Genomic DNA, 23,381 nt, shown 5'->3' with positions numbered 1-23,381 from the left:
CACCTTTGCTTAAAATAGAAAAGGCCAATGAGAATTGACGAGTGGAATTTGCATGCCACTCTCCGCCTGGACATATGGGTATAAAAGGAGATGACGTGCATCACTCATTCAGATTTTTTCTTTAGATGAACATATGTGTTCATCCCTATTACCGATGATTACACTGCTGGAAATTAGTCCAGCTGATTTGGGAGAGATTCGGGGAGGCACAGGTATTATACATGCAGAAGTATTGAAACAACATGATTTGAATCTAGGGATTTTCAACCTTTGCAATCCTGGAATTCCTCACCATCATAAATTAAACGGCCCAGGCATCATCATTGGTCATAAAGGCCCCTCAGCCTGACCTTCTGAACTTCCACACACGTTAAAGCAGATTTTCCTTCAAAGGTTTCCAAAAGACCATCAGATTTGCATGACTAGAATACTAAGACATTTCATCTTAATCCAGGAACATTTTACACAAAGTCACAGTACTTTACCGATTTAGCCTTCTAAAAATGTACATAATGCATTTAAATCCACGATTTATACAAGACCTAGTCTTGCTAGGTAATTCTGAAAATTTCTTTGAACTGTGGTAACCTGTATAACTGACAAATTAATGATTGTAGCCTGATGTACCTCTTTAATATGTGTGTAATGTTTTATCCATGTGGTATAACCAAGGAATTAACCAGTATGATTTGTAATCAAGGATTTTCATGATATACCTACACGTAGAAAAAGCTACGCAGAGAAAGCTGATGACAACGAATGTCATGCCTCTTGTACCATTTGAAAGATATAACTATTCTGAGCAGGAATTTTGTAAAAGAATCTGAAAGGACTATAAATCAACTGTCGGAAAAGACAGCCCAGTTGACCATGTGACTCTGAAAAGTCACTTCTGATTGGCGCAGGACAGCTTTGGCGATGCGGACAATTTCAGTTAAAATGTTTTCAAACAGGAAGAACACTCTCTCTTCCTCTCCGCTCTTCTGTCGCCTTCTCTTGTCCGGCCTCTCCTGACTGCTCAGACTTCACTCTGACTCTTCCCTTGTGGTATCCTTGTGATCTCGTCGGAACCAGGTCCATGCCATGTAAGGTCCAAGGAAGCTTGGGACTCAACGTTCTGAGAAAGCTTGTCACTCTCTAAGGTTTACACACCCATGAGAAGGTCTAGCATCAAAGCCAACCTCAACATTTATACAGAAAATACCACCGATCTTACAGAGGTCCAAAACATCGATGGAATGAACTTTGGACCAAGAACCAAGCAACACAAAGAAACACCACTACATGCAAGTACATCGCCAATATTGTGCTCAAAGTGCTGGTGTATTAATTAAATAAGTTGGGTAATCCGATAGCAAATAGATGTAGACTCAAAGAAGGATAAATGGTTCTTAAGGTATTGTCAACAAACTCCACAAAGTTCATTTTCACTGTATTGATAATTTATTTCACATTCTGTCAATACTCACCAACCAGTTTCATGTCGTATGTGTTAGATTAATTTTATGTTTAGAATAGCAATAAAGTTGGTCTGTATTCAAAGATCATTTGACTGTGGTATATTTTGATAAATAATCTCATCCCTGTTTTTAAAAGATTTTGCTTCAAAGCTGTACCTACATTTTCTTTTATATTATTTTCAATAATATTAGAATAATATCACTCCAATAAGTGAAATAATCATAATTCACTTATTAAAGCTAATTCCTTACAGTAGAAATTGTGAGTGGATATGTTGTATTATGATTTTAATGGTGGAGAATTTATTCAGACAAATAGTCTAGTTATTTGTCATTTATCTCATTTATAATGGTTGTCGAACGCGACTAATTTCATTATACATTTCATTACCTAAAATATACAATAAGGACAGTTTAATTTAGTTCCTAGCTCACATATTTTGAGACACTAAATTCCCTTCTAAATTTAGCATACCTAATATCCTTACATATAATGGTGTGAGAATGAGCACACCACAACGAACAGGCAGCAAGTCCTGTTCGTTGTGGCCCAATCGGTAATGGGTCTCAGACCTGATGCTCCTGGCAGTAGCCCCTCCCTGGCACAATCCCCTGAGGCAGGACCTTCTCACTCAGGTGCAGGGCACGCTCGAGCACCCACGGCTAGACCTCTGGAATCTCCACGTCAGGCTCCTGGATGGGACGCGGAAGACCTAGCTAAACTTCCGTCAGCGGTGGTAAATATGATCACTCAGGCCTGAGCCCCCTCCACGAGGCGGCTGTATGCCTTGAAGTGGCATCTCTTCACAGGCTGGTGTTCTTCCCGTGGGGAAGACACACAGAGGTGCATGGTCAGGTATGTGCTGTCTTTCCTTCTGGAAGGGCTGGAGAGACGGCTGTCTCCCTCTACCCTTAAGGTGTAAGTGGCCGCTACAGCAGCATATCACGATACACTGGATGGGAGACCCTCCTTGACCACGTGTGATTTTCTCTTGGGCTCTCTCTGTGGTCCTACCTGCCCTACAGAGAGCCCCCTTTGAGCCCCTGGAGCAGGCCGAGGTCAGCACTTTGCCACTGAAGACGGCCCTGCTGGTGGCGCACACTTACATCAAGAGGGTGGGGGACCTACAGGTGCTCTCTGTCACCAGCGAATGCCTGGAGTTCCGGCCGGCACACTCTCACGTGATCTTGAGTCCCTGGCCCGGTTACATGCCCAAAGTTCCCACCACTCCCTTATGGGATCAGGTGGTGAACTTGCAGGTGCTCACTTCAGAGGAAGAAGACCTGGCCTTGTCATTGCTATATCCGGTTCGTTATCTGGACCGCACACATGAGCTTCAGGAGCAGCTCTTTGTCTGCTTTGGAGGGCGGTAGAGGGGGAAAGCTGTCTCCAAACAGAGACTGGTCCATTTGATTGTGGATGTCATTTCCTTGGCTTATGAGTCACAAGACCTGCCGTTTCCTTTGGGAGTTCAGGCGCACTCCAATAGAGGTGTTGGTTCCTCCTAGGCACTGGCAAGGGGGGCCTCTCTAGCAGACATATGCAGATCTGTGGGTTGGGCTACACCGAATTCCTTTTCTAGGTTTTACAACCTACGCATAGATCCGGTTCAATCCCGAGTGTTATGAGGAAAAGCAGGTAGGCTGGGAAGCCAGTTGGGTGTACCACCTGAATTACGTCTTTCCCCTTTTTCAAAGTGATAATGTGCTTTATTTTGTCCACAACTGTTCCCCGTAACTGGTGAACCCTGGATATCTCTTTAAATCTTCAGAACAGTTCGGTAATGAATTGGGCAGAGGAGTGATGCCACCAGGCCCAATACTCATGGTATGCCCCTTTTCAGGTGAGCCTGTGTACTTGGGCTCAGTGCTCCATATGTGGTGATTCCTCTCTGTCTAATACCATGCTACACATTTCCACAGTTAATGTTTCCCCTCTGGTTAACCCTGTGTTTCCCATCATCAGAGCCTCGCTCTGCTTCGGCCACTGTTGCTGTGTACCCTCTCCATAGAAAAGGTTCCCCTGGTGGTATCATTCCATATGTGAACTTCAGCGTACACAGAACCATACTGTGATGTATTCTCCACTTGTTAACCTCCCTCCAGTAGGATGTCGTCTCCATAGTGCCCTTTATCCTGGAGAGGGAAGAGCACTTCGCAGCATTATTCTAGAAGGTGCTCAGCGGGAAATTGCTTAACAGCAAATATCAGGATAGGCCACCACTGTAGCCTCCTTGGGTAAGTGCCTCCTCCCCTTAACTGGACTAGGGAGACACCTTACCTAAACTGCCTGTTTCCACTTTTCCATACCTCATGACACGGTTCAGCGCCTGTGACAACGTCGAGTGAGTAACAGACAGGGAACATCTGGGTTACTGGTGTAACCCCTATTCCCTAATGGAGGGAACGAGACATTTTGTCCCTCCAGCCGTGGTCGCTGACATGGTCAGGACTCTCTATAGGCTCCAGCATAAATCTGAATGAGTGATGCACGCCATCTCCTTTTATACACGTATGTCCAGGGTGGAGAGTGGCAAGCAAAAACACTCGCAAATTCTCATTGGCCTTTTCTATTTTAAGCAAAGGTGATTGGGGCTCTCAAGATCGAACCCTTAGTGTCACTACATCGACACAACGTCTCGTTCCCTCCATCAGGGAAGAGGGGTTACACCAGTGAACCAGACATTTTCACACTTCAATAGGTCATAACAATATGACCTGACACCATTAGTTCAACCCGTGCAGAACTCACTGTACCGAAAACGGAAGTCTTTTTTGGCACAGTCTCAAGAGGGTATAAAGACCTTAACTAATCTTTGATTGTCAAACTAACATCTCAACCCTCTAGCTCTTCACATCTGATCTCCAAATCTTGACTCTCTGTACTTTAACCTTTTTCCATTTACTTACTTACAAAGACAAGACTTTGTATTGTTAGGTTTATACCAGGACTTATTCCTTGGATATATCCTTAAGATATATCTACTTAATATTTCATAATCAATCATTTATTTTCAGTATTGTTGCATTTATTTTGTATTCATTATTTCCTTTTTTATTAATTTAGTAATTTTTACAAATTAAAATGTGTTATTCCTTCTACAAATAATCAGATTTATTGATGTAATTTCTATTTGCTTGATCTGACTGTATCAATAGTAATGATGGAAATTATATGAGTACACTGATCTCATAGAATGATAATATCAATTCTATAAGCAGTCAATATGAATTTGCACTCACACTTTCAGGATTTTTAAAAGAAGTAAATGAAAATATGTAATAATTTATAGACAGATGAATTTTAAAATGTTTTTGTTTCATATGATAGAGAGCTGTTTCGCTGCCTGCCTATATACACTAGGCAGCCACCTTTTAAGGTTGCATCCAAACATGAATGGCATTCGGAATGCTCTACATAGACAGCAACTCAGTGTGCCACAAGGTTCAAACCATGTAAACTAAAGTAAGTAAACACAGACGTTTCTAGCTACGATTTCAGTCATTGTTGAATTTAATTGATTGGTGTTAGCATGTTGCTAAGCTAACAATGCAGTACTCTAATAAGAATAAATAGGCTTAAACACAATCACAAAACATAGTGTGCAGTAGTCAATTGTATATTCTAATAAACTAATTGTATTGACATTTTTCAGTTAAGTATATTTACAATCAACATGTCTTTTGCATTGTTAGCCATGCTGTCACTGAGCTCATAACGTTCTGTGATTGCAATTGCAAAAGCTAACCAGCTTATTGTGTTGAAACTCCTTAACCAGAGATACAGAGGCAGCTGACTAGTTTTTGGAACAGAATAGAGTTATTTAATGGATTAAAAAGTCTGACTAAGAAATTATAATGATTATGTGAAGATAAATATACCTCTGTACTCAGTAGCAACTATTAATAAAGAGGGTATTTAGAAAAATATGGAGTCAAGAAGAAAACAAACATCAGAATTTAATTTGGGGAAAAGGAAACTATTAAACTATTAGTCACCCTCAAAAAATTGCATTGAAATCTGTTTCGTTCATTTGCAGGAGCAATTTTCTTTGTCTCCCCTCAGGTAGAATCCTGGTGACCATTTCATGATGTTTTCTCTTCATTATTTATTTCCATCAGTCACTCTGTTCTGTCACCCTGTTCCCCTCTAGCTCTCACTGTCAATGGCAAAAATATGTCAGAGAGAAAAATGGTCTGACCTCAATCTGTTTTCTACAAACACATTTAAAACATTAATCATCATTAAACTTAAGAAACCTAAAATGTTTGTGTGTGTGTATGCTTGTATATATTATAAAAAAAGAGGTGAAATGGAAAGTGATGTCTTAGTGTACGTTTGCAGTAATATAAAACACTGCTGCTGCTACTGAGAAACAAGGTGTGGAATCTAAGTATAATCTTACCTGACATTTATTTAAAATATATAGTGTTAAACATCAGGTAAACAACTAGAAAAGAAACAAATTTAAATTGCTTGTCTCAAAAATATCAATGTATCAAGGACATGCAACCATTAGAAATTTCACTATTAGTCTCATTTTAAAGTTGCAAAACAAGTAAAACTGTAGTCAGCCACAATTTATTGGTCACAAAGGTACAGTGGTCAGGTATACAGTGTCATGGTAAAATGTTCATATGTCAGACAGTGAGATGGGGGCTAGGTATTGTTGACATGACACTGGTCAGATAATGCATGTCATCTCATAACTCTCAGTCAGTATTCATGAAAAATGACAGGGGCAGAGCACCCATTCCTCAGGGACTTCAGCAGCAAGGATGTACTTTATGTTTCATCTGACCTGTCAGGATCTACCTTCTAGGCAGGGCACAAACTGAAAAGATATTTCAGCCAAAACAAGTTGCATCACATTACTTCTCTGAACAGATCCAAAACGTGAATCTACTGTAAGTCAAGACACCAATTCAGTTAAAGTGAACCGATATGAACAGCAGACATCATTTTGAATTGACCTTCATGTTTTTACCAGAGGCTAACATTCTCTTATGTCAATGTTAACAGATTAGATGATTTACTAAACTTGTAATGCCATTCATTTAGTTGATTGATTTGACTGAATGAATGATGAAGTTTGAGACAGATTAAGACATTTTACTTGAATTCAAATGAAAGAACAAGTTTAAATGGAGCAGAAAATGGTCATAAATGGTCAAATCTGTGATAAACAAAATACTGTATAACTGTAATGAGAATCTAATAATAATCACCACAGATAATAATGGGGAAATTTTTTTAACTACACTGATATGTTTTAAATGTTAAATAAATTATTGCAGAAAGGATTAAGTAATTTCTATATTGAATAAGTTAAAGTGTGAACTTGAAAACATTCAAGCTGAAGTATGTAATTTTTTTAGATGTTGGATATTATGAATAAAACTATTCCGCATTTTAAAAAACAGACTTTGGGGACAGGCTTGTTTTGTTTACGGGACTCTAATATATAATATAATATACAGTTTTACAACATGAATGCTTCTCAGATTGCATAGTTTGTTGAAGAACGACTACGTAAGGGTAATTCTTTCAGGTGAGCTCTCATGTAAACAATGGAGAATATATCAATATTTCTCAGATTTATCACTTTTATGGAAAAAAAGTGCTATTGGATGTTTTTCAATGAACGCTTGTCATGGACAATTGACCCAAGTGTGGCGAACTGGATTCATCTGGCGATCGCGTTTTCATAACAGAGATATGAAATCCTTTTGATATTGCATGTTTTCATTTGTGCTCCTGGCTAAAATAACTAAATTGCTGTTTCTGAAGCATTGCTATCGTGAATCAGAGATCGGATATATCAATGTTGAACCCTTAGACCTTTGAAAAGATGTATAATTTGTTAACATTAATTACATTTATAGATGGTAAATTGTATATTAAATGTAAGCACAGTGATATCACTACTGGGTGCAGGGGTTTTGCATATCAACAGGTTAAAATACTTTTTTTCTATCTCAGCTTAAAATGCAGAGACAACTGTAAGTAAACCATTCATAGGTTAAATATCTTAAAAAAACAATGTTATTCAACCAATGGAGTTAGTTATTTTCAAAATAATTCCATTAATAAGTTGTATTAATCAATTAACTTCATTAAAAAGTGCAGTTAACATAAAAAATAGATAAATAAAACAATATTTGATGTGATCACCATATTCCTTTAAAACAGCACCAATTCACCTAGGTACACTTGCACACAGTTTTTCAAGGTTGTTGTCAAAGAAATTGCTCCAAGCATCTAGGAGAACTTGCCACCGTTCTATGTATTTAGCCTGTCTTCATTTCTTCTGTCTCTTCATGTATCCCAGACAGACTCAATGACAGTTTCCACCTGGTATTACAATGCATTTCGGTTAATCCGACCATATATGTTGAGATGAGACACATCACTGTTTACACCTGGTCACTTAAATTAATCTTCTGTGACCACTTGTGTTCAGATTTGGATGGGAGGTCTCCCTATCTTCCCTATCGAGGTCACTCGAGCTGCGTAATCACTGTGGGGACACGTCCCGTGTCACGTGGTCTGAAGCCCTCATACAAGCACGCCAATTTATTGGTTGATGGTGCTTAAGCAACGGCCCCAGGGAGCTACGTCACAAGCTCCATAAAGTTGCTCTCTTCACACCATCACTTCAGATTTTTTGATCTTCAGTGCACGATTTTGTCTAAGCCGTGTTTGTACCAATGACTCATATCGAAGCGAGTATCATTATTCTCCCTTTTGAGTGGATATACAGCGTAGCAATTTTCATTTTAATGTATGTTTTTCTAAACATTGCAGGGATCTGAGAGAGATAGCAGTGCTTTTCGAGGCTCATAATTTCTCGCCACGAGGCGTTATCCCCACCCGCTCCAGTTCCAATGCCTCTGGATTTGAAGCTCCGTGTGCTGGAGAAATTAGGGATTTGAGCCCTGTGTCTGAGAGGCTGGAGTGCGAACGGACACTGGCTTCTTCCTCGTGTTTGTCACTCTCCCCCTGAGAGAAAGTACAAACCTCATCGGACATGCTCTGAGGCCTTGCTCGGTGACCATTTTCTGATGAACAAAGCATGCGAAAGAGTTACCAGTTGGTATATTGAAGATGTACACGGTACGGATTAAAGTGCTGCAATTCTACACCATTAAGGAAACAGTATGTATGAGCTAGGAACTAAATTAAACTGTCCTTATTCTACATTATTACATAAGGAAATGTATAATGGAATTAGTCAAATTCGACAACCATTATAAGTTTGATGAATTACAAATAACTAGATTATTCGTCTCAATAAAATTCTGCACCATTAAAATCATAATACAACGTCTCGTTGTATCCGCTCACAATTTCTACAGTAAGGAATTACCTTTAATAAGGGAATTATGATTATTTCACTTATTGGAGTAACATTAATCTCATGGCTTATTGAAAATAATATTACAATTTTTTAGGTACAGCTTTGAAGCGAAATCTTTTAAAAACAGGGATGAGATTATTTATCAAAATATACCACAGTCAAATGATCTTTGAATACAGACCAACATTATTGCTATTCTAAACATAAAACTAATCTAACACATACGACATGAAACAGGTTGGTGAGTATTGACAGAATGTGCAGTAAATGATCAATACAGGAAAATTTACATTATAGAGTTTGTTGACAATGCCTTAAGAACCATGTATCCTTCTTTGAGTCTAAATCATTTTGCTATCTTATTACCCAAAGTATTTAACTAATACACCAACACATTGAGCAAAAGTCTGGAGATGTACTTTCTTGTCCTTGCATTGTGTTCTTTGGCATTTGAAGAAAGTTTAATGCGTCAATGTTTTGGACTCTGATGACTGCGGAAAGTTATTGACTGGATGAAGTAAGGCCTTCTGCAAGGAGGACTCACGACTCCTGTAGGGTGTATGAACTGTAGAGCAGAGATTGAGAGGCTTCCTCTAGACTTCGAGTCCCGAACTTCCTTGGACTCTACATGGCACGGAGGATCTGGAAGCAGCAAGTGATGAGTTCAGCAGAAGAGAGGCATGAGAGGAGGCAGAAGCTCCAAAAGAGTATGAAGGAAGAGAGAAGTGGTCGAGAGCCGAGAAGAGAGAGAAGAATTCTTGTTTGGAGACATTTGAACTGAAATCGGCCGAATCCCCAAAGGTGTCTTGCTCCAATCAGAAGTGACTTTTCATAGTCACATGGTGTCTGTCCTTTTTCAGAATTGATTGTTTGGGTTATTCTTGAGATTTGCTGCTCAGAAATAGTGCATGTTTAATCACAAAATATGAAATCCGTGATTACCAATCATACTGGTTAACAACATGGATAATACATTACACTTTATGAGAAACCTGATTGTTGGGGTATATTAACAAATTAAGATTACAAGATTAAATAATATACAGTAATCATCGATTTGTTGATTACAAATCACTACACATGTTTTAAAAGGTACATCGGCTATAATCATTAATTTCTCGTCCAGAATAAAGAGTCATAGACTTGCCGTTGATTTGTTAATCGTAATTTAGGCGGATCTCTCAAGGGTAGCTTGTTCACTCTGTCCTTTATTGCTTGTGACCTCTGCACCCAGGGGCCTCTTTGCAGAGATGTTCTCAAGTCATGTGCGATCTAGACCAGTCTCTTTTGTTAGTTTATTGGACAAATGGGAGCGTCAGCAGAGACTTGGACGCCATACTCTCTAGTAGCTGCAGAGGCTCATGCCTTCCTGCAGAAAATCTTACACAATGGCATGAAGCGGGCGCCTTTATGGAGCTTGTGATGTAGCTCCATGCAGCCATCGCTTAAGTGCCATCAGCCAATAAATTGCCAAGAATGTATAAGGGCTTCCAACCATGTGACACGGAATGTGTCCCCATAGTGATTACACAGCATCTTGTTCCCTCTTAGGGAACCAGGGTTACACTTCACGTTACCAAGACGCTTCATGAAGACATACATCAGTCACTATGTCAGAGTGTTACTGCATGATAATAAAGCGCAACAAAGACAGAAAAAAAAAATGGCACGCTTTTTCTCTCAGATTCAGTTGAAATTTAATCTAAGAACAAACACATGTCGAGCAGAATTATACATTATTTTAGTGGATTACATGTTTTAAAGTAGCTTCAGGTGTTCGTGCTTGTCATCTGTGTTGATATCAGACTAAAGAAGATCTGTGAAGCTCCCATGATTGTGTATATATATGCTTTTTTAAATTTTCTGATCAGACAGATAATTACTTTTAAAGCCGCTCACAAAGTTTGAAATCTTGCTTTAGTACAGAGGTTGATTGACAGATGAGGAGTGGTGCTCCACTCATGTCAGGGCACACAGAGGACAGATTAGCGTTTACACATCAAATTTTATGTGGTCACATGTGTTTTTGACCACCTTCATATTTGGTTTCTTTGATCCGATCACAAAACGTTTCAGACCCCATTTAGAGCTGTATTTAGGCCTTACCACATGTGATCGGATCACCCAAAACTCATCTTAATACTAGGTGGAAATGGGGTCATAAATCTTGAGATCCGGGCTCTGTGGGGGGCCATACTATACTATCTGTTGCAGGACTCCTTATTCTACTTGGATTTGCAAAATAAATTTATGGGAATCTTAATTAGATTTTTCCCATTGACACACCAAAGCAAAAGATAAAATAACCATCTTAAGAAAAATGTTTTGTGAAACGTCTAATGTGCCTAACACTGTAGAATTAACACTTGAACACATAATGTAAACACATTAATTACAATTACCTTTTTTTTCCATTTGAATGGTATAAAAAATAAACAAATGCAAAAACGTGCTTGCTCTTTAGCCGATTCCTCAATCTATGGTGAGGTAAGCTTTCCCTGATTACTTGCTCAGACTTTATGCTTTACCAGACTTCAGTGTCTGGGCTCTTTGCATTGCTTTGTCCTAATTGGTCTTTCTTGTGCTTGGGAAATGATGATCTTGACTGTTGATGATTGGTTTTAGATGTGCAGGCAGCTGAAACAGACAAGGTAGTTATTTGTATGATTGCTTCTAACAAACACATTTCTCAAACTAAAGGTGCCTAATAGTATAAACATTTTTAAAATGAAGAAGCACCATTATGTCCAACTGATATATAAATATGGGACTTCTTGTTATTTTATTTTCATCTTAAAATGTAATCCTTTTTTTTCTTCGGTCAGTGGTAAAAATGAGTTGCCAAGACTGAGAACTGCAAATAAATCAATGTCTTTCAAAATAATGGGATCAGAAAATAGCTTAACAAAATAATGGTGACATTGTTTAAGAACAAACTGACAGTTTACATTACTTAGATTATGAATCTAATGAGGCAATTTAAGATTATTAGAAAATGTGTGAGTTCAATTGACACAAGTTCATTATATTTTACCCTGATTCAAAGCTAACTTGTCCAACTAATCTAGTTACATTTCTGTCAAACTGTCATTAAGAAAGAATCAACTGTGAAAATATTGTATACAGAGTTTTCAAGTCATACAAAATGAAGTCTTCTGCACTCAGTTTAGCTTGGTTTACCACACAGAAACTGCAGCAAATTTAATGTTACCATTGGGCTACAGTCTATCATGCAGTTCTCTAAAAAAAAAAAAAAAAAAATAATACAAAAATAAATAGAAATCTTGCAGGTACAGATAAGGAAATGAGAAGTAGAGACAGAAAAATGGAAATGGTGGTGATTGAGTGCAATAAATGGTGAGGAGGATAGATGAGGTGGGAAAAAGTGAGGAACTAGAAGGGGGGAGGGATAGTTGGAGAGAGGAGGGAACAGAGAAGGAGAGAGACCACAGAGCAGTTCATTAGTGGCCTGGTTCAGTGTTCTGAGAGAGCCATATGAGACGATCAGAGGTTGAAAAAGAGAAAACTCCCTGACAGAAATGTCAAATGACTTCAGTTCTCAAATGAAAACTACTAAATCAAAAAGCTGCATTATCAAAAGATTCAGTGACCTATTTTAGGTTTAAAAAAAAAACAAACAATATATAAATAAAATAATAATACAAAAATATATATATATCAAATAGTTTTTTATGCATATATTTTAAATATTGTTTCCTTTTTACAAAGTAACTAATTTAACATAAAATGGCCTTTAATCCAATGTATTTTTCCATTTTTGTCATTTACTCTGTAACTATACAGCAATTCATCTGTACAAATAATGACCGTAAATACTGTAGAAAATAACACCACAAAATTCATGCAAATTTATTAAAATTTTATATGATGACATTGGCATTATCACGATGGCCACAAAAATTAAAATGAAAAATGAAAAAATGCTGTTTTGGTCTCAGTATTGCTACACATGTGCACAACAACTGGGGCTTCAGTCACCTGTTGAGCACCATTTCTCAAAATTCCAAACTGCCTTCAGTGCAACCACATGGTGAAACTTGTCATTCGGCAATTAGAGCTGACTTTAGGTAAAAACAAATTCCAATGTGATCATGGTGTAATAGAGGACCCTAGTTGGCCCCATTCATCACAGGACCTGGGAAAGCGTTATCGCCACTGATTAGCCTGGGTGCTGCCGTGTCCTTTTTAAGGGTGTACTCAATTCAAGCTGTTGCTGACTTAGACTTGCTCCAGCCATGGGGATAATTTTTGGAAAATATGTGCTTACATTATAAAATTTATCAGAACTACACACTAGATATTAACTGCACACTAACATTCAGTTCACACCACAAAGATACTGCATAAATGTTAACACACCAAAGGAATCTCTTTAGAGAGATTTTAATGGAGTGTTTGTTGATGTTGAGAGAGAATGGCCAAGGGCTGAAAACATTTTATCTTCCTTTCAATTTTGAATCAGTTGAAATTTTGAAATAAAAATGTTCCCCTTGTAGCATTATCCCTTAAAATATGGAAACTGATTTAACAGTCACAAATGAATATGAATTTATGAGAAAAGAAAAATGCGATTTGTAGAGGAGATTTGAATGTTTGGGGAAACACTTGGATGCAAATGTATGCAAGAAAAGCCCATAAGAACATCTACACGCCCCACCAAACAAATCTTAGCAATGGATTTGTATTGTGAAAGGTCATAAATTAAATGAGGCTTCTGGGAAGTGTTTTCGCTGGTGCTTGGCTGAGTGCATTTATTTTTTATTTTTTTTTAGTTGTATGATAAATGCAAACTCATTGAATAAATACATCATATCAGAGTAACTTTAAAATCATCCAAAAGTCTGCTAAACATTCAAAAAGGTATCCCGAAGGAATACCCATCTTAAACATATGGTCACAGAGAGAGAATTTCCCTTGATTACCGACATTAAGAATGTTAGAATTACAAGACAAACTGGGTCAGAAAGCTTTCTCCGTCTACTGCATGCCAATTTCTTCATAAAATACGTGCTTTTCAAGAATACATGATGGGTTATTTTTATATTCAGGGCAATATATGGATTAATACACCATAAATAATATGTTCAGTTGCACACATTACAAGTTGTTCCTATATTTAAGAGTGTAACAGGCTATTTTTGTATGCATTAATGCATTGATGCATTGATGCATTAAAATGCTGTTCAAGAAACAAGCCAAACATCTTACTACATTTTAGTTTAATTGACATGAGGGGCAGTTTATGAAAATAATTTAATATTTTGAAAAAGCCAAATAGAATGAAACCAAAAATATAAAAATTATAAAGAGAACCAGCCATTTAAAAAGTACCTGGTGTATGGTATAGCAGATATAAAACAAAACAAAAAATAATAACACTATGATCCTGTGTCCATAAAACATGAAACTACCATGGTGGATATCCAAAAATCAATGATAATACCACGGTACCATATCCACAAAACGTGTAAATGAAATTTTCCATGTAAATACAATGCTATATTTCTAAAAACATGGTATGGTGCATACATTGATGAGCCGTGTGCTGCCAAAACAACGCCGACCTGTCAAGGCATGGACTCTATAAGACCCCTGAAGGTTTCCTGTGGTATCTGGCACCAAGACAATAGCAGCAGATTCTTCAAGTCCTGTAAATTGCAAGGTGGAGCCACCGTGGTTCGGACTTATTGGTCCAGCATATCCCACAGATGCTCAATCGGATTGAGATCCAGGGAATTTTGAGGCCAGGGCAACACCTTGAACTCCTCATCATGTTTCTCAAAGCCTTACCGAACAATGTATGCAGTGTGGCAGGGCACATTCTCCAGCTGAAAGAGGCTGCTGCCATCAGGGAATACCATTGCCATAAAGGTGTTTACCTGGGCTGCAATGATGTTTAGGTAGGTGGCATGTGTCAAATTGACTTCCACATGAATGGCTGGGCCCAGAGTTTCCCAGCAGAACATTACTCAGAGAATCACACTCCCTCCACCGGCTTGTTGTCTTCCCACAGTGCATCCTGGTGCCATCAGTTCCCCAGGTAAATGGCACATACATACACATGTTGTAATAGAAAACAGGACTCAAAGGACCAGGTGACCTTCTTCCACTGCTCCAAGGTCCAGTTCTGACACTCGCGTGCCCATTATAGGCACTTTCGATGGTGGATAGAGGTCATCATGGGCACTATGCACTATGCATGTTCTGCGTCTATGCAGCCCCATATGAATCAGGGTGCGATGCCCTGTGTGTTGTGAAACATTCCTCCTTTAGCCATCATTAAAATTGTATGTAACTTCTGCCACAGTAGACCTTCTGTCAGTTCATACAAGATGGGATAGCCTTCGTTGCTCTCACGCATCGATGAGCCTTTGGCGCCCAACACCCTATCATTGGTTTGTGGTTTGTCCCTCCTCGGACCACTGTTGGTAGGTACTCACCACTGCTGACCCCACAAGCCTTGCCTTTTCAGAGCTCTGACCCAGTCTTCCGGCCATAACAATTTGCCCCTTGTCAGAGTCGCTCAGGTTAGGGTTAGGTTAAAGTGAATGGTGAGATTTAGAGTAAAAAGGACTAAAAATTGTATCTGTTTCTCACACACCTAGCATAACACTTCTGAAGACATAGATTTAACCACTGGAGTCGTATGGATTACTTTTATGTTGCCATAATGTGGTTTTAGAAGCTAAAAAGGTCTGATCACCATTCACTTGCATTGTATGGACCTACAGAACTGAAATATTGTTCTAAAAATCTTTGTGTTATTCTGATGAAAGGAAGTCATACACATCTGGGATGGCATACGGTTGAGTAAATGATAAGAGAATTTTCATTTATGGGTGAATGTAAAACAATACAAGGAAACCAGCGTCAACTTAAAGGGTAAGTCTTTTAATATTTTCTTTAAAGGGTATCCAGAGACAGTCTTTGCTTCTTTTTTCTCCCGTGCTCCGTCGCTCCTGCCCTTTTTATGCCGCTCTCCTCATGTTACTGCAATCAGACACAGGTGTTAGTCATCATTTAGCTCAGGTGTGAGCCCTTACCGCTTTTCTCTCCGGACGGGCGCTTGACCACGCCCGCTGCCACATACCCCCACTGCCCGACTCAGGCCGGGCGTCATCCGCCTGCCTACCACTCCCCCATTTCTGGAGAGGAAGTCAGCGGCAGCCATCTGCACCCCGGTCTGTGGACCACCTTGAACTTAAAAGGCTGGAGGGCCAGATACCAACGGGTGATCCGGGCATTCGTATCTTTCATGCGGTGGAGCCACTGCAGTGGGGCGTGATCCGAGCAGAGGGTGAAGGCTCGCCCCAGCAGGTAGTATCGGAGGGTGAGGACCGCCCACTTGATGGCCAAACACTCCTTCTCACGGTGCTGTACTTAGTCTCCCTCAAGGAGAGCTTCCGGCTAATGTACAGCACCGGCGTTCCTCTCCCTCCACCAACTGCGAGAGCACGCGCCCAACCCTCTGTCTGAAGCGTCCGTCTGCAAAACAAAAGGGAGAGAGAAGTCAGGTGCATGCAAAAGCGGCCCCCACAAAGTGCAGCTTTAATCTCTGTAAACGCCTGTTGGCACTGCTCTGACCACTGGACCGGATCTGGAGCCCCTTTTTAGTAAGGTCAGTCAGCGGGCTGGTGACATCCGAATAATTAGGTACAAACCGTCTGTAATAGCCAGCCAGCCCCAGGAACTGCCTCACCCCCTTTTTGGTCTTGGGTCTAGGGCAAGTCGCAATCGCCGCGGTCTTGTCAATTTGGGGTCGCACCTGGCCATGACCCAAGTGGAACCCCAGATACCTTACCTCCACACGCCCAATCACGCGACTTTTTCGGGTTTGCCGTGAGCCTCGCCACCGCAGCGATCTCAGGACGGCCCTCAGATGTTGCAAGTGCCGCTGCCAATCATTGCTATAAATGATGATATCATCTAGATAAGCAGCGGCGTAAGCAGTATGCGGTCTGAGGATCCTATCCATGAGGCGCTGAAACGTGGCTGGTGCCCCGAACAAACCGAAAGGAAGCGTCACGAATTGGTGTAATCCGAACGGCGTGGTGAAGGCCGTTTTTTCACGGGATATTGGTGTCAAGGGGATCTGCCAATAACCCTTCGTTAGATCCAAGGTCGAATAAAACCGAGCAGAACCTAACCGATCGAGCAGTTCATCAACACGGGGCATTGGGTACGCGTCAAATTTAGACACTGCATTGACTTTTCTATAATCCACACAGAAACGTACAGACCCGTCGCTCTTGGGAACAAGGACGACCGGGCTGGACCAATCGCTGTGAGACTCTTCTATTACTCCCATGTCCAGCATCGCGTCCAATTCTTCCGAACTATTTTCTTTTTATGCTCGGGCAAGCGATAAGGGCGCAACGCACCACTCACGCCCGGCTCGGTCTCGATGTGGTGTTGTATGATGTCTGTACGGCCCGGTAGAGGAGAGAACACGCCTGCAAACTCCTTTTGTAGTTCGAAACCTCTGCGAGTTGGCGTGGTGAGAGGTGGTCTCCACAAGGAACCGGGTGTTAGGATCGCAGGCTTTGTTTACCTCCGGTCCGAGCTCCGCCCTCTCCGAACTACCGTTGCCAACGTCACAGAGGCCGCCTCTTCCCTCCACAATTTCAGGAGGTTGAGGTGATATATTTGACGCCACCTCTATCGGTACGCTTGACTTCATAATCGAGGTCCCCTACTCGTCGTGTGACCTCAAAGGGTCCTTGCCACTTGGCGAGTAATTTTGAGCTTCGATGTTGGGAGTAATACAAGCACTTTATCTCCGGTGCAAATTCCGTAGCTGAGCACCCCTGTCATACAGCCGGCGTTGCGTTCTTGAGCCTGGAGCAAATTCTCCTGTGTTAATTGCCCCAGTGTGTGGAGTTTTGCTCGAAGATCAAGAACGTATTGAATTTCATTTTTGGCACTAGAAGGTCCCTCCTCCCAAGTTTCACGGATGATGTCGAGGACCCGCGTGGGCGTCGTCCGTACAGCAGCTCAAATGGGGAAAATCCCGTGGAGGCTTGCGGGACCTCTCGTACTCGCGAATAACAGGGGTCCAGCCACTTATCCCAATTCCTAGCGTATTCGGTACGCAATTTACTGAATCATATTTTTGAGTGTTTTATTAAATCGTTTCCACCAGCCCATCCGTCTCGCGGATGGTACACGCTTAGTGCTTAATCGACTTAACGCTCAATAATTCGTAAAGTTCGCGAAGTGTTCGTGACATAAACGTAGTGCCTTGGTCGGTGAGGATTTCTTTCGAACCCCCACCCGGAGATTATCTTGAAGAGTGCCCGGCAACACTGCGTGCTGAGATGCTGCTCAGAGGCACTGCTTCCGGATATCGCGTTGCGTAATCCACCAGGACTAACACAAAGCGATGTCCGCGTGACGTCCGCTCTAATGGCCCGACGAGGTCCATTCCAATTCTCTCGAAGGGAACCTCGATCAATGGAAGGGGGCAAAGGCGCTTTTGGGGTGGCCGGTGGGTTTACCAGCTGACATTCGCGCACGCCGCACACCACCTGCGGACGTCGCCGCCAATGCCCGCCAATAGAAACGGGCTATTAGACGGAAAAGTGTTTTCCGTTCCCCTAGGTGACCGCCATAGGATTATAGTGAGCCGCCTGGAAAACCATTTCCGCGGCTCCGTGGGATCAACAATTGTGTCACCTCCTCCTTTGTTTGAGCGTCCTGCGCCACTCTATATAACCGATCTTTAATAAGCTGAAAAATACGGATATGAAATGGCGACACCGGCCGGAGTTGTTGACCATCGATTACTCTCACTTGGTCAAAGGCGTGCTTAAGGGTTTCATCCCGTGACTGCTCCAAGGGGAAGTCCCCTCAGGGAACTCCCTGAGAGGAGGGGTGACCCCTCGCCCCTTCCCTCGCCACTGGAGCAGCCGAGGACGGCCCCGGCTCGCCTCCCTGCCAAAGCATCGCACATCACACACCTCTTCACTTTCATGCAGGACCCATCCGCACAAACTCCCTCTAATACATTTCTAAAATTCGGCCAATCAGTACCCAAGATTAGCGGATGGGTGAGGCGGAACTAACCGCTGCCTCCACACTATGTTTTTCTCCCCGAATTTGATTGTTAAAGTCACCATGGGGTACTTGTGAATATCCCCATGCACACACCTCACCCTCACCCGTTTAGCTGTGCCCAAAGCCTCGGGTTGAACCAAGCATTGGTGGATGGTGGTCTGATTACAGCCGGTATCCATCAATGCTTGGTATGTACCCCCTGGATCCTTACTGGGACCCGCACGCTCCAGCCCGACCGGGGCAGCCTGCGGGACATCGGAGACCCGCACCACCGTCCCCACCTCCATCAGCGGACACTGATCCCGGAAGTGGTCCGGTCTCCGCACCTCCAACAGACCGGCCCAGGTGCCACGGCCGCACCTGCAGCTGGCGGCGCCACCACCTGAGGAGGAGAGCGGCTGAAGGACGGGAAGGGTTAGGCGGGTTCTCCCACGGCCGGGAAGTTGGCCTGATGTATCCTCCACGCCTCGCGGGGGCAGGAACGGGCCCTGGGGAGAGAGCAGAGCGAGAGGGAACAGGGGGAACAGGGGAAGACACAGGGAAGGGAGAGAGAGAGAGAGAGGGGAGGGCTCATCTGCCCTCGGCATCGCCGCCAGGTGGTCCTCCATGAGCTGAACAGCTGCCTCCAGCGACGCCGGGCGGTGGCACTGGACCCATTCCGCCGTTCTCCTGGGCAGTCTTTGCGTAAATTGCTCCAGTACCACCTGATCGATGACTCCCTCGACGTCGCGGTCCCCCCGAGCAGCCACCGCCGACAAGCGTCCCGGAGCCGTTGAACAAACGCAAACGGGCGGTCGGACTTCTCCAGCTTCATGCTCCGGAAGAGCTGGCGATTCTCTTCTGGGCTCCGACCAACCCGCTGCCGAATGGCCCTCTTCAGGTCAGAGTAAGCCAGGAGGTTCGTCGCTGGCAGTTGTTGTGTCGCGAGCTGTGCTTCCCCGGACAGGAGAGGAATTAGACGGGCTGCCCACTGTTTGGGCAGCCAGCCCCAGATTTCAGCCGTCCTCTCAAACAGGTCGAGGAAGGCCTCAGGATCATCTGCCACCCCCATCTTCTGTAACATGGGCGGGGGCAGCGTAGCGTGGGTGTCCGGGGTCGCGGCTGGGGCTGACGCAGGCTCCTGGCTGAGGAGGCTCCGGATAGTGAGTCGGTCCTCTGCCTGAGCCCGCATGATCTCGAAGAACCGCCGATCTTGATCCTGCCGGAGCTCAAGCAGGGATTGTTGGTGGCCTTGATGGAGATTAGCGAGGGACTGGAGGATTTCCGCCAGCTGGGAGGACTCTATGGGGCGACCTTGTTCCATCACAAAAAAAAAAAAAAATGGTCCCGGGTTTCTGCACCAATGTAAAACAATACAAGGAAACCAGCGTCAACTTAAAGGGTAAGTCTTTTAATCTTTTCTTTAAAGGGTATCCAGAGACAGTCTTTGCTTCTTTTTTCTCCCGTGCTCCGTCACTCCTGCCCTTTTTATGCCGCTCTCCTCATGTTACTGCAATCAGACACAGGTGTTAGTCATCATTTAGCTCAGGTGTGAGCGCCCTTACCGCTTTTCTCTCCCGGACGGGCGCTTGACCACGCCCCCGCTGCCACAGTGAACTATCCCTTTTAATTACAGTTCGATCAAAACATATTGCCTAATGTTAATGAATAGAACTTGAAATGTTGAAGATGTATTAGTATACAGATAAATGAACATTAACCAAGATAAATAACTGTTTTAAAAGTATTGTTCATTGTTATTTTACTTAAACTATTGCATTTACTAATGTTCACATATAAAACCATCTCTATTACCATAGTACATGTTCATAATACATGATAATACAATGTATCCTTTGAAGTATCTATGAGTAACAGGTATTTATCATGGTCTTTGCCCAAAAATCATGGTAATACCATTGTATTATTTGAAGTACCTACCATTACCATCTAAATACCATGGTGCATACAAATAAAAACGTTGATACCATGGGATCGTATCCAAAAACAATAGTAAAATCATGGTACTTTTTATTAGTGATACCAATTAGAGGGAGAAATACCGCAAAAGCTTATCAGTCTTATTTAACATTCGAAACTGCATTGTGGCTATCCAATGGATATGCTGTCTCAGCTTTCTAGTCGAAGCAGAGGTTGAACAGGTACAGGTCAATAAAAACAACCCCACACGTGTCAAACTCCATCATTTCCATGCAGACTCAATGAAACCATGCTCTCTTTCTTTCATTCCCTGTTTTAGCCGTTACTTCTCTCTCTCTCTCTCTCTCTCTCTCTCTCTCTCTCTCTCTCTCACATTGTATGAAACGTGAGCTGTTCAGGTGCATTCTACAGCAGAAACCACACTGTAATGCTCAATTAATATTTAATGACACCGAGGTCTATTATATCGACCATGTCACATCCTGCATGAAGGTACATTCTTCACACACTTTTTTCAAGGTACAAATATTACACATTAACATTTGCTTAAGCACATTTAGACATCAGCAAAAAACAAATTATATCCCTCATCTACTTAAAATTAATTTTATAATTACAAGTTCTTGCTAATAGCTATGCATTTAATTACACTACACAAAGACACTGATATCAAAACATCAGCTAAATACCATGGTGCATACAAGCATCATTCTTTGTTGTCATCATTTTGATTGTATTTAAAATGTTTGATTGTTATTGATTTGATTCATTAGCCTATATAGAAACAAGGGTTTTACAAGCGTGTGTGTGTGTGTGTGTGTGTGTCTGTACCTGTGTGTGTGTGTGTGTGCTGTACCTGTGTGTGTGTGTGTGTGTTTGTGTGTGTTAGAGTACAAGAGTGTAGGGACTTGGTGTCTAACTTGGTGAAAAAACAAGTGAATGTGTACTCTAAATGTGGTTTATTAAATGCAGCTATAGTCCGGGATAAATGTGATCTTGAAAGTTATCTAAATCTGACAAAAGCTCCCTTTAAGGACATTTGGAAATGTTTAGAGAAAGGATTCATAAAGAGATATATACTATTATTATTATTATTATTATTATTATTATTATTATTATTAAAATATCAAAAGTTTTCAATTAGGAGTAGGCTAGTCTACAGTAATTATAATTCACTTTATATAAAAATAAAAGAAGTCTTCACTATGTCCCCATTTAGGTAGCTATGTAAAAGTGTGTGTGGGGATGTGCGAGTATACATTATAATTTAAATATAGTGTATATGAGTCAGTGAGTGGATGTCTCTTGCTTTTCATCAGACATCCAATCAGTGCTAATTACAGAGTCTTTTGAAGCATGAGCTCAGTGTATGATGCTACTCTTAATGAGGCACCCTACACACACACACACACACACACACACACACACACACACACACACACACACACATGCTCATGGATAAATGGAGAGATCTTTACTCACAAGTACCCTCTACAGCAAGTAAAATGTAAACTAAAGGACTCACACTGACCAACACACACACACACACACACACCACAATTGCATAATGTTTATTAACGAGAGATAGTGAGAGATATTATTTATATTTTTGAAGACAAGGGATTGTGAGCAGTAACTTCTCTCTAAGTTTGGGATTTTTGTTTATTTAATGTGTTTTCTTTTCTGCTATCACGGTGGCATTTGGCTGAAAGAACAGGAACAGGAAACAGTGCAGATGGTGCTGACCGACTCTGGCAATTCAGAGAGCAATCATGCTGATCAGAGCTAGTGGCAAAAACACCGGACACACACACACACACACACTCACACACACCAACACAAAAAGTCTATGGTGACGTTAACCCCAGTTGTTAAAAAATAAGCAATTATGAAATTATGCCCCCTAGTGGTGATGATGGTCTCTGCAAATTTGTGGGACTCTCAGCATGTTTGTGGCTTTTGGCACATATTTAAAAAAAATGCTTACATCTGTATGTTTATACTATAAGTACTAGTGTGCAAGATTATGATTGTATAAATCACAAAAAAAAAAAAAAAAAAGTTTTTTTCAGTGGAGATGAGGAATCCATTGAAATTATGAGAAATGCAAGGTAGAAGCAAAGGTAGAAGCAAACCAAACATGTATGTTTTTTCGGTTTTCAATGGAACACAAAACAATAATTTTTTAAGTCTTCACAAAGCACTTTTTCATACTTTTAATGTGCAGAACTACGGAAATGGTTGCAGCCAAACACTAATGTATCTGTAAAGGCTTTCCCTCTTTACACAAACATTTGTTTAACTATAACAGTGAGTTCATCTCATAGACTTCACAAACCACAGATGAAAGAAAGTAATTTGAGTTTGAGATGGCATCACTGTGAGTAAATGATGAGAGAATTATCATTTTAGGATGAACTATCCATTTAAGAATTGTCACACAAGCAAGAGTGCTGTTGTTAATCAGAAAACAGCAATCTTGCTCATGTGATTGCTCGCCTTTATACAACAGTTCAGAAAAAAATTATATAATATTGAATAACTTATTTATTAATTTAGTTTA

This window comes from Xyrauchen texanus, chromosome 5, assembly GCF_025860055.1.
Source record: "Xyrauchen texanus isolate HMW12.3.18 chromosome 5, RBS_HiC_50CHRs, whole genome shotgun sequence".
NCBI lineage: Eukaryota > Metazoa > Chordata > Actinopteri > Cypriniformes > Catostomidae > Xyrauchen > Xyrauchen texanus.
Note: the sequence above shows the minus strand (reverse complement) of the source record.